The sequence below is a fragment of the Mytilus californianus genome, unplaced genomic scaffold (assembly GCF_021869535.1).
Source record: "Mytilus californianus isolate M0D057914Y unplaced genomic scaffold, xbMytCali1.0.p SCAF_1, whole genome shotgun sequence".
Taxonomy (NCBI): domain Eukaryota; kingdom Metazoa; phylum Mollusca; class Bivalvia; order Mytilida; family Mytilidae; genus Mytilus; species Mytilus californianus.
Window position 1 is genome coordinate 51,966,741 of NW_026262581.1, and position 12,750 is coordinate 51,979,490.

The window sequence follows — 12,750 nt, forward strand, 5'->3', positions numbered from 1 at the left end:
GATGAAGATATAACATCGTGTTTTTAAGGAGATAAGTAAAGGCTGAATAGTCCTGAGAAATATTGTCTAACATCGTTTTACGAAAAAGAACTCATTGAAAAACCTAGGTGATTGATTTGATCACCGATCGGACTTTTATATTGATATTTATACACTCAGCTCGAAGTTTTAGTTCATGCTCATAATATATCATGCTAAATGGACGGCGTTACTGTCAAAAACTGGTCTTTGCAATAGCGGTAGCTTAGTGTCAAAATAAAATTACACAGATCAACGGAATCTAAAAATGTGTCAGTATGGCAGGAAAAGAGAATAACGTTTTGTATATTCTTCATGTGCCTGTCTTAAGTCAGGAGCCTGTTGTTCAGTGGTTGTCGTTATTTCAGGTCTGCTTCATATTTTTCAAGTCGATGCCTCATATAGCCAACCATAATGTCTGGGTTGTTCTCTTTGTTGAAGGCTGAACGGTTGCCAATAATTGCTGACATTTACTTCAGAACTTTGGTGGATAGTTGTCCCATTGGCAATCATACCACATCTCCTTATTTTTCTATAAAGCTTGAAAAGAATTGAAAGCAAGTGGAACATGACAACATGGGACACTGTCTGACTATAGGCTATAGAGAATATAAACACGTCATGAGTTTTTTTGCAGTTTAACCCCTTTCTGTTCATAACCATTTACTGCTTTATATTTGAAACTTTCCCTCATAAACAGAGATTTTATTGTTGATGCTTTTTCAGCAATGCCATCTTTTTACTTTTATATGGTTAAGTTTCTATACATTTTTAATCAATTCTTCTCAAAGTTGTTCTCATGAAACCTTCAGTGCCTGGGCCAAATTTGTTTTTATCTTTAAACAGACTTATTATATTTGACAAGATGATGTATACCAGTAACCATGTATGACATATCATAATTATCTTGACCAAAGACCGCAAAATATTTGATTTGTGTAGGTGAGGATTTGTATATTGAGACGTTACAAATTCTTGGTGTAGGCTTTTGATATTTGTCACATGGATGCTACAACTCAACACGATGTGTTCCATAGCATTTAAGATTACCTCTGAACTTGACCTTCAAGTTTAAATAATTGACATTATGTCTACTCCGAAACCATATTCTTGCTAGAAAAACTTTTTTATGCAACTTAGGGTTTGTGTATTAGGGTCATGTTCACCCCTAATATAACAAATTGTTAGTAAACCCCATATTTTCGTACACAGTATCAGAAAAATGGAAGCAGGTACAAAATGCCTACCAATTCATCTGACAAGGGTCAAATGGCTAACCAAATATGAAGTCATTCTGTTCAGTATTTTCTTAGAAAAGTGTAATAACAAATTTTCAACATATTATATTAAACATACATGTATCTATGAAAATCTATTAAATGGCCAACAGGAGGTGGGTGTCTGATAATTTTAAAATGAGGTCAAGGACAATGGACAGAAATTTACCAACATAAGGCATCTGTATGCAGGATATGAAATGAAGCATTAAAGTCTTATACCTTCTGAAATATACAGCTTAAAACAAACAGTTTAAGCTGTTGCCACTAGATGAGCCTCAATTTGTCTCACATTATGTGACTCTACACATGCAAGGCAATACAAACATCCAAAAGAAGGATTTTGACAGTTTGGTCCAGATTGGCTCAGTGTACATTCACAATGCACAGGACCTATCAACTGTGCTTTATACAGTCACTGACCATATAAAGCTTTGGTATGGTGTTGATAATGTGCAAACTAGGAAAAAATGAGGATCATGGACAGACAAATGGATGTTGTCTCATTGACAATTATACCACATCTCCTTATTTTCATATAGATGGACAGAGTGGTTCCTATAAAACCATCCAAAAGCTTTACTTGTAGAGGGCAATCAGAACAAATTATTTCAAGACATGTAAATTTATTTTATATATAGTTGTTAAATTCAAAGAAAATCAAAATACTATCAACAAAATTAACATCAAATATCATATTAAACAAAATAGCTTAGTGTCAAAATAAAATTACACAGATCAACGGAATCTAAAAATGTGTCAGTATGGCAGGAAAAGAGAATAACGTTTTGTATATTCTTCATGTGCCTGTCTTAAGTCAGGAGCCTGTTGTTCAGTGGTTGTCGTTATTTCAGGTCTGCTTCATATTTTTCAAGTCGATGCCTCATATAGCCAACCATAATGTCTGGGTTGTTCTCTTTGTTGAAGGCTGAACGGTTGCCAATAATTGCTGACATTTACTTCAGAACTTTGGTGGATAGTTGTCCCATTGGCAATCATACCACATCTCCTTATTTTTCTATAAAGCTTGAAAAGAATTGAAAGCAAGTGGAACATGACAACATGGGACACTGTCTGACTATAGGCTATAGAGAATATAAACACGTCATGAGTTTTTTTGCAGTTTAACCCCTTTCTGTTCATAACCATTTACTGCTTTATATTTGAAACTTTCCCTCATAAACAGAGATTTTATTGTTGATGCTTTTTCAGCAATGCCATCTTTTTACTTTTATATGGTTAAGTTTCTATACATTTTTAATCAATTCTTCTCAAAGTTGTTCTCATGAAACCTTCAGTGCCTGGGCCAAATTTGTTTTTATCTTTAAACAGACTTATAATATTTGACAAGATGATGTATACCAGTAACCATGTATGACATATCATAATTATCTTGACCAAAGACCGCAAAATATTTGATTTGTGTAGGTGAGGATTTGTATATTGAGACGTTACAAATTCTTGGTGTAGGCTTTTGATATTTGTCACATGGATGCTACAACTCAACACGATGTGTTCCATAGCATTTAAGATTACCTCTGAACTTGACCTTCAAGTTTAAATAATTGACATTATGTCTACTCCGAAACCATATTCTTGCTAGAAAAACTTTTTTATGCAACTTAGGGTTTGTGTATTAGGGTCATGTTCACCCCTAATATAACAAATTGTTAGTAAACCCCATATTTTCGTACACAGTATCAGAAAAATGGAAGCAGGTACAAAATGCCTACCAATTCATCTGACAAGGGTCAAATGGCTAACCAAATATGAAGTCATTCTGTTCAGTATTTTCTTAGAAAAGTGTAATAACAAATTTTCAACATATTATATTAAACATACATGTATCTATGAAAATCTATTAAATGGCCAACAGGAGGTGGGTGTCTGATAATTTTAAAATGAGGTCAAGGACAATGGACAGAAATTTACCAACATAAGGCATCTGTATGCAGGATATGAAATGAAGCATTAAAGTCTTATACCTTCTGAAATATACAGCTTAAAACAAACAGTTTAAGCTGTTGCCACTAGATGAGCCTCAATTTGTCTCACATTATGTGACTCTACACATGCAAGGCAATACAAACATCCAAAAGAAGGATTTTGACAGTTTGGTCCAGATTGGCTCAGTGTACATTCACAATGCACAGGACCTATCAACTGTGCTTTATACAGTCACTGACCATATAAAGCTTTGGTATGGTGTTGATAATGTGCAAACTAGGAAAAAATGAGGATCATGGACAGACAAATGGATGTTGTCTCATTGACAATTATACCACATCTCCTTATTTTCATATAGATGGACAGAGTGGTTCCTATAAAACCATCCAAAAGCTTTACTTGTAGAGGGCAATCAGAACAAATTATTTCAAGACATGTAAATTTATTTTATATATAGTTGTTAAATTCAAAGAAAATCAAAATACTATCAACAAAATTAACATCAAATATCATATTAAACAAAATAGCAATATATATAGTATATACATGTATATAAGAACAAATAATAATAAGAAGTAATCTAAATACAAATACATAAAAAACTGGAAAGCTCTAAGAGGCCACAATGTTTTAAATCATTGATAAAAAACTTATCAATTTTATTGAAAAAGAAGCTATACAATTATGGCGATACATACTTAATTGGGAAAAAATACAAAGATCCATTGTCATGACAAGCGTCTGCACAAATATTTGGTTTTAAAAAGACAAAATATGTATCATAATATATAAGACAGGCTTTACAAACCCTGAATTACAAATGACATTTTAAAGTAGTATTCATTGTTCTTTGCTTTATCAAATACAAATACTGTTGTCTTAACCGAACTGATAGCCTTTAAGCAAAAAATGGCAAAAATAATGAGGAACAATATGATAAATACTATTGGACATAATGTTGGAAGGGAAAGTTGTAGGAGGTATCATCTTTCAAACTTTGATGACAAACTCTTTACTTATTGATTTGCTTACATCTTTTACAATACCAATGTTTAGCTTTTGGAACAGTTTTCAAAAATACACATGGCAAGTGGTTCCATCCTAGACAGGACGAGCACTTAACAACATTAGTTTTCAAATTCAAATCCATAGTGCATGAACTACATTTGTGAAACGAGTTTTCTTTATTTATCATAACTACATTCATCACCGCAATCATTGCTTCTTTTGTAAAAAAACTTTTCAACAATTAAAAGGTCTACACTGTCATCAATACGAGCACTTGAAAAAGCAAAGTCCTGGACTTCATTTTGAAATTTTGAAATACTTTTTCTTTATCATCAAAAACTACTCTTCCCTTTTCATCTCCAAGAATCCACTGTAATATTGCTGTAAGAGAAAAAAAAACATGTAACATTTTTTTTTCAAATGTCATAAAATATCAAAGCCAATATTCTTTATACATAAGACATACTCTTTACTTTATCTAAAACAAAATATTGCTTTTCCACACCAACAAGAAATGCTTCCATAGAAAACTGTGACCAGCTCTCATTTTCATTTTTCAGAGAACTCCAAAACTTTAGATAAAAAACCCTTATTAGGAATATATTTTAAAAAGCTTACATCATAATGAAAATGTTTTTTTTTATTTACTTGTTGATGTGAGCACACATCCATTTTATGAGGCTAGCTTTAACCAGAAGTATAACCTGTCAAACTACCTTAAACCAAACTCTAATCTCATATTCGATAGACATATAAGTACATTTTAAAAAATAAGTCCAAATATTTTATTTTGAAATTACCCTTTCATAATTTGAAGTAGAGCAAACATTTAAAAAACAATTGTGATTACCTAATTCTTTTATCACACTTCTTTTCTTGAAGAAAGGCTGAAGGTGATGTCTCTTTGATTTCTTTGTTATACATGTACCAATAACAGTTTTCTCACCGCCTTTTGGTCGTCCTTTCCTGGATAACTTTGGTGGATACTTAATGTCACTGGGTACTGAAATATTGTGCAACAAATACTATAATGTGTGACAATTTGACTTACAAATGCTTAGCCTTATATAAGGAGTGCGGTATGATGCCAATGAGACAACTATCTATAAATTAAATGTCACCAATAAATGTATCAACCAATTATCTTATTTTCAGTCAAAAGGCCACTTCACAATTAGTTTGGTATATTGAATTTGGGGGCAGATTTTTTTATATTTATTAAATATGATAGCAAATTAAAAACTTAATTGTATCTTCTCATCTTGGTTAAAATCTTCATCAACAGTTTCAGATTTGTTATGTATATAAAACAGTATTTAGAAACATTTTAACCTAATACCCTGTAACTACATTCTATGATTTAATAATGAGATGAAAAATAAATTAATTTTAAGTAAGAGAAGGAAAAGCTAAACATTAATTTTTGTTGGCTTTTGCAAAATTCTTACGCCTTAAAATTATTACTTACAAGACGCATACTTATTTCTGCATATAGGTTCTAAGTTTTCTGTACCATCATCAGATGAACATGTTTTTCTTATGTTCTCTGTATCTACTTCAAGATGTATTCTCTCTAAAAATAATAATACAGTATATTATATGAATGTCTCTTTCTTTTAAATAAAGGTATGTTGAAAATAATTTGAAATAGATAAAAACTGAGCTGAATTTTCCCCACACATTGATTTTTAAATTAAAAAGAGTTCATTGTCGTAATCCGTATTTGGCAACATCAATGTTTTAACTGCATACATAAGAACTTTATGTATATCAACAATAAGTTTATTCATTTTATTTAAGCATTTGCTTGTAATAGACTCTCCAAAAATATGAAAAATAGCTTAAGTACAAACCTTCTGCAATATCAGTTTCATTGATTTCCAGAACAAATGTTATTATATTGTGTATCAAGCTAGCTACATCAGGTGTTCTATAACTTATTTCTTTGTACGAGTTGCATTGTTGAAGGCCGTACAGTGACCTATAGTTGTTAATTTCTGTGTCATTTGATTATCTTGTGGAGAGTTGTCTCATTGGCAATCATACCACATCTTCTTTCTTATATAAACCTAGTCAATTAAGATTGGCATGTACATTGTAAGTTCAAATGAAGTAGATTAACATTAGACCGTAAACATTTATAACATTTACCTCAGAAGTGTCATGATTGTGTTCATTGTTAATTGACTTCAACTCCAGGTAGTGTCCATCACATGACAATAGGAAACTGATACTAGATTGGCAATGCTGCCTAAATGTCCTGAAATGATAAGCGGCAAAGGTTAAAAAATCTGATCTTGGAAAATACTAATTTGAAATTAAACAAATAAACATGCAGATGAGAAGCCCAGCGACACTGTGCAAAGGTTTTGCACAGAAACATGCACATTCATATTTGTAATTCCTTACCTAGATGTATTTTTTTTTACATACAGATGTAAATGTATATAATGAAGAACATACATTTATAACTATAGACTTTTAAGAATTTAATGCATGAACATTGCATATCCCCCTTTTCGAATCAAAGATGTCTGCCTTTATGTATAGAACCTTAATGTTTAAATAATCGGTTTTCAAAAAAAAAAAAAAAGCTGTATGTTGCATTTTCCTAGTCCTTATAATAATGATATCTAGAAAGGCAATTTATTTTTTTTGGTTTGACGCCTTCGCAGTAAAGTAAAATAGCCTTTCAAGACGTCATAGTAATTTGGACTAGCATTTTCCATACCAAACTACAGCATTTTGTACAGGAGGTAAAGGCTTGCCTAGAAGTTTTTCTTATATCCCAAACTATTATAACATTTTAACCATCATTGTTAATGACAAAGTTTAAAGATGTGTTTTACAATATTCTACTTCTATGTTCTACTTCACGTTATGTGGTTAATCTGCAGTCAAAATTTCCATAAGGCAGATACATGTATACTGTGCGTGTTTGTCAACCAGTACATCTAGCCATGTTGGTTGGCAGCCGAGATCATCGGACATATTTTTAAACTAGATACCCTAATAACGATTGTGGCCAACTCCTCATGTAGTTTCAAGGTGAAATTTTTGTAAAAGTTACCGGACGACAGCCGACGCCAAGTGATGAGAAAAGCTTACATGGCCCTGTGGGTCGAGTGAGCTAGAAATGAAAGTGTTTTATTATGCTAATTCTTTTATAATTAAAATTGAAAGATTCATAATAACAAATATGTTCTGTTTCTTTAACAAAATTCTAACATAAATAATTATAGTGTGTCTACATTTATATTATGATTGTCAATGAGCATAATTACAATTGAAAGCGTTGCACATGAAATCTGGAAGAATAATAAATTCACTGAAACGCTACGTCAAAATTTGAAAAATTAATAATTCATGAATTCTCCTGTTCTTCGGGTTGCTCTGTGATAAATATCATTTTCAATAGCAAAAGTATTGGCTGTTCTGGTACTTGTTTCTGTTCGGTTGGAAATGTTTTATCATAGTGACGAAATGTCGATTAATGTTCCGTTGTAGCACTCTGGTTTCGGACATCATTAAAGGCTTATGATGGCAGTGTCATCATAGGGCTGTTTTCTTTTGGCTTTTGAAATATTCTGTTCTTATATACAGGCTCATTACTGAAATGTCGTTGTTTTTGACAACAAATATAGAAAAAAAGGCATTATATAAAAATAAAATGTTCCTTTTTGTAGTTAAATTTTGCCGTAAAAAATGTCCTGTACCAAGTCAGGAAAATGACTATTGTTATCTTATAGTTCGTTTCTGTGTGTGTTGCATTTAGTGTTTCTGTTGTGTCTTTTTTCTCCTCTTATATTTGATGTGTTTCCCTCAGTTTTATTTTGTAACCCGGATTTGTTTTTTCTCAATCGATTTATGAATTTCGAACAGCGGTATACTACTCTTGCCTTTATTCATTATAAAAGCTTCATACAGATATTTTAACGCTTTTAGAATCCTAAAAAATACCAGTAGAAAGTATCCAATTCTAATAATTATATTTCAATTCTTAAATCATGACGTCCCGAGATAAATATAGTTTGCATTGTGTTTTAAATATTCCTTTGTAATGTAACGCTGTAATTGGAATGACGCAAAATTAGGATAGAAACATTAAAGCTATGTCATTATAATTATACCTTTATAAATTTGAAGATCATTTTTGATAATAAAAATAACGAGTAAATTGTTACAAGGTAATATAACATGCATACTGGTGTCATTTGAATTAGTTTCATGATTGATTGATTGTTTTGTTTGATAAAATTCCAGTGTCATGACCATGACTTAATGGATTGTGAAATCAATTCAATTTTCTGTCAAACGTTGGTTATACACCATCTATTCAAGTTTGTCTCATTTCAAATCATATGTTGTAAGCAAATAAAGTTTCTCGAAAGGTTCTACACGTAATAATATAAGAAAAGGTAAAATGAAAACTTGCGAAAAACGAACGTCATCAAAGTTTTAATTTTAATTAGATAAAAACAAAATTTTCACAAAGTAGAAAATAAACTTAATTCACGGACTCTTGATATTTTACCGATTATATCTAAGTAAAACAAACAGTACGATAGCTATCACTACTACCAATCCAACTGCTATCATTATTAAATACCAATTGTCTTCCAACCATGCCTGAAATTATTAAAAGTTATACTTAAAATCATTATTCATACTGCAAAATATGTTTACAAACGTGTTACTATAAACCATGTAAATTAATTTTCTAATACTATACAAACAAATTTGAAATGAAGTCACATGGGGATGACATAGAGAATGTTGCATGAATATTGAGTAACATAAATGTGAATACATGATAATTAATTGATCGTTGGTGTTGAAGGCCCCTTTCAGCACACTGAGTTATATCATGGCAGTCTTTCATTTTATTTGTGGAAGAGCCGGGGTACACAGAGAGAACCACCAACCTGATCTAACCCAGTGTTGAAATAATAAATTTTGTCATCTATCTTCAAAAGTAACAGAACACAATGAGCCAAAACACGCCTCTAGATTCTTATTTTCTACTGGACGTAAAGAAAGAAACAATCGACCAGTCTTAGTTTCTACCTTAGATCATACGTTCTAATTTGCAGAACAATGAATTAAGTGTTTACCTTCTGAAGTATCTTTTGTCGTTCTACTATGTCTTCTGGTTTTGTAAAGCCATCGATACTTTCATTGAATATGTTAAATGGCAATTCACTTTCATTTCTCTTTAAAAGACGTTTAATCTCATTCAGGTTTTCCCCGCATATTTTTGTACCGTTAATTGATAAAGATAATGAAACATTGGATATCGTGTCTCTGAAAGAAATACAGCATTATGGTGGATGAAATTTTGTTCAGATAGACACTCTTCAAACCATTTGATTTAATATTTTTGTTTTAAATTGCTTATTGGTAAATGGTACAGAAAAAAGTAAAATAACAAAATACCGAACTCCAAAGGAAATCAAAAACGGAAAGTCTATTATCCAATGGCAAATTCAAAAGCTCAAACACATCAAAAGAATGGAAATCGAACCATCTCGGTTTACCCTCGGATTTTTCAGTGGTATTTGTGTTGCTCATTCTATAGATTTGAGTAGTTTATTGTTAAGTTCTTGACTATCATTTCTCATTTCTTCTTTTTTGTCATGTTGTTGTCTTTTCTCTTCGATATGTGTTTAGTCATCTAGGTAACTTCTTAATTTTTGATTTTTAAGATACGATTTATCTAAATGTAAATCATTGGAATAAATTCCCTTTTTAGGAAAATTATTTGAAAATAATACATAAGAAAACAAACAGAAATGTTGACATTCAATTTGAGAAAGAACATTAGAAAATGGCAACTTCAAACAGCAAATGATCACATACTTATTTGTCAACACACCTTAGTAGACGTATTAACCCGTGCCATTCAAACGTTCCTTCTACGGTGCTCTTTCAAAAAAACTAAAGGGTGTACTTACAAAAATAAAACAACTGCGATGTAAATAAGTTATCCATATGAACCTCTATTATCAAATTCAATGTACATGTTCGCAATTATGAAACAAAATTCACAATGTAGTACGGATACTGAACGTTTAGAGACCAAAACATTGTTAGATATGAGAAATAGCAAAACCAACGAAAGTCTTTCCAAAACAACAAACTGAACGAATCGTAGTCATGCATAAAAATAAAAAACTGGTTTCAACACAATGTTTTTTTTATAAACAAAAAAAGTAGTACACATACCCTTCATTGTTCTTTAGAAAATCTGCTGATTCATCTTTATTTTCAGAATCTGCATCGTATGCTGCATATTTATGGATAAGCCATTTTATCCTCGAAACAATTTCCTTTCTAATGGCCGATGATACATTCTGGTCCAAATAGATCACAAATTTGTCGTTAACGCCTGAAATGTATTTGGAAATAAATATAAGGAAGCTGCAACGTACAGATACTATTTCATCTCTTACGTTAGCTTAAAGTTAAACTACAAAACATATAATTTTTAACGTTTTCTCTCTCTGTGTTTCTTAGCAATATTTCAATATTGAATGCGCTTTGGCGTCTAACGGCCCCAGCAAGTCACCAAAAAAAAAGGTCAAACGTCGGAGCAAACTCCGACAAAATTTTACTTGCTACAGTTTAAAAAGTGAAAAAAATAAAATGAAACAATATAATTAAGTATAGTCAGGACGAAGTTCTTACATTCTACTTCATTTTTACAAACATCGTCCTCGCATTTATTTTTGTCAGATTGACAATATATGCCATTCCAAGAATCAGAACACTGACAATAGAAGCTTCAGTTTGTGTTGACACAAATCCCGCCATTAAGACAAGGGCTGCTGTTACATTCATCTATGTCAATATTACACACGTTACCAGTCCAACCATCCGTGCATTGGCATCGAAAACTACCGATCGTGTTTTCGCATGTTGATTTATGTTGGCATATATTACTATTACATTCGTTTACATCAGTGCCACATAGATGACCACTCCAACCCTTACCACACTCGCAATGAAACTTGACGTTGTTAGAGTCCATTAGGCATGTGCTGTTATTCACACAATGGGTTTTCTTGCATAAGTAAGTTAACGAGTCACAATCCTCACCACTGTAACCATATGGACACATGCATCTGTAATTGTTTATAAGGTCTACGCATGTCCCATTGTTCTTACAAGGAAAACTGGCACACTCGTTTATTTCTTTTTTGCATTGTCGACCTAAAATAATATATTTTTTTCGATTTTAATATCGATCATGTAGTTGACAGGGTATACTTTAATTTTTGAACGGTCAAACATCAGCCTTTATGAATTTCAAAAGTTATTTTTTTTAATAATGAGCAATATCATAAAACATATCTAATAGCTGTCGCGATATTATACAGATTTTCATTTAACATATCATGGTCCGAAACATGACACTGAAAGTAAAATGAACTTTACGTAGTGTGAGACTAGGTTGATATTGAATACATTCTGAATGTGATCTGAAAACTCACCTGTAAAATCATCTTTACTAACACAACGATATGTTTTCCTGGTGCTGTAGCATGTAGCTTTGGTTTTGCAGGGTGCACTAGCAAAACTATTTCTCTTAATATGACAGTCTGTTCCAGTCCATCCTGCAATATTGTTGAAATTGCCAAAAAATTACAGGGACTAATATTCAAACAGAACTGAATTTTTAATCTTGTAATGTTTTTTTTTTATCTCGATCAGTTGAAAACAACTGTGCATTTTTTATGACTTGTTGGAGTAACGTGCTAATGATTTTCTAATTGTCTCAAAAACTCGTGCGTATTATTTCAAATGGATAACATTATCACAATTTTTATGACGATCTTAACATTTAATTGTCGTAATCTGTTGATATTTTTACATACGTCTTTTACTTTTTTACTTGATACCGGACTAATTGAATTACTAAATATTTATAGGCTTATAATTTGGTATGCAAGACGCTTGTTTTGTCTACACATTAAACTCCCCAGTGGCGCTCGAATTAAGACAGTCGGAAGGCCAAATCAAATACGAAGTTGAAGACACTTTAAAATCAACAATTCTAATCGTCCGCCAGCATTGGCATCGACCCAGTGGTTGTAAAAAATATTAAGCTTATAATTTGGGTAACAATATTCAAGTTTCATCTACATCAGACTCGTCGGTGGAAGGTCGAATCAAATACGAAGTTGAAGAGCATAAAAATACAGAAAAAGTTGTGTCAAATACGGCTTAGGCAGTCTATGCCCGGGGATAGAAAAACCTTAGAGGTTCGAATATTTCCCATTCAAAATCATAGATATTTCTTGAAAAAAGCAAACAACTGTAAGCATTTGAAAACTGCGTATTAAAAGATATAGACAGATTTTTGTTTGTTATATTTAAGACCATTAAAATGTTGGTGTTATTGTTTTTCTTCGACTTGTGGTTTTAATTGTCCCTTTTGGACTTTTCTGATTCTTTTTTTAAGTTGCAAAGTTCCCCGTTCCAACACCATAATTACAAG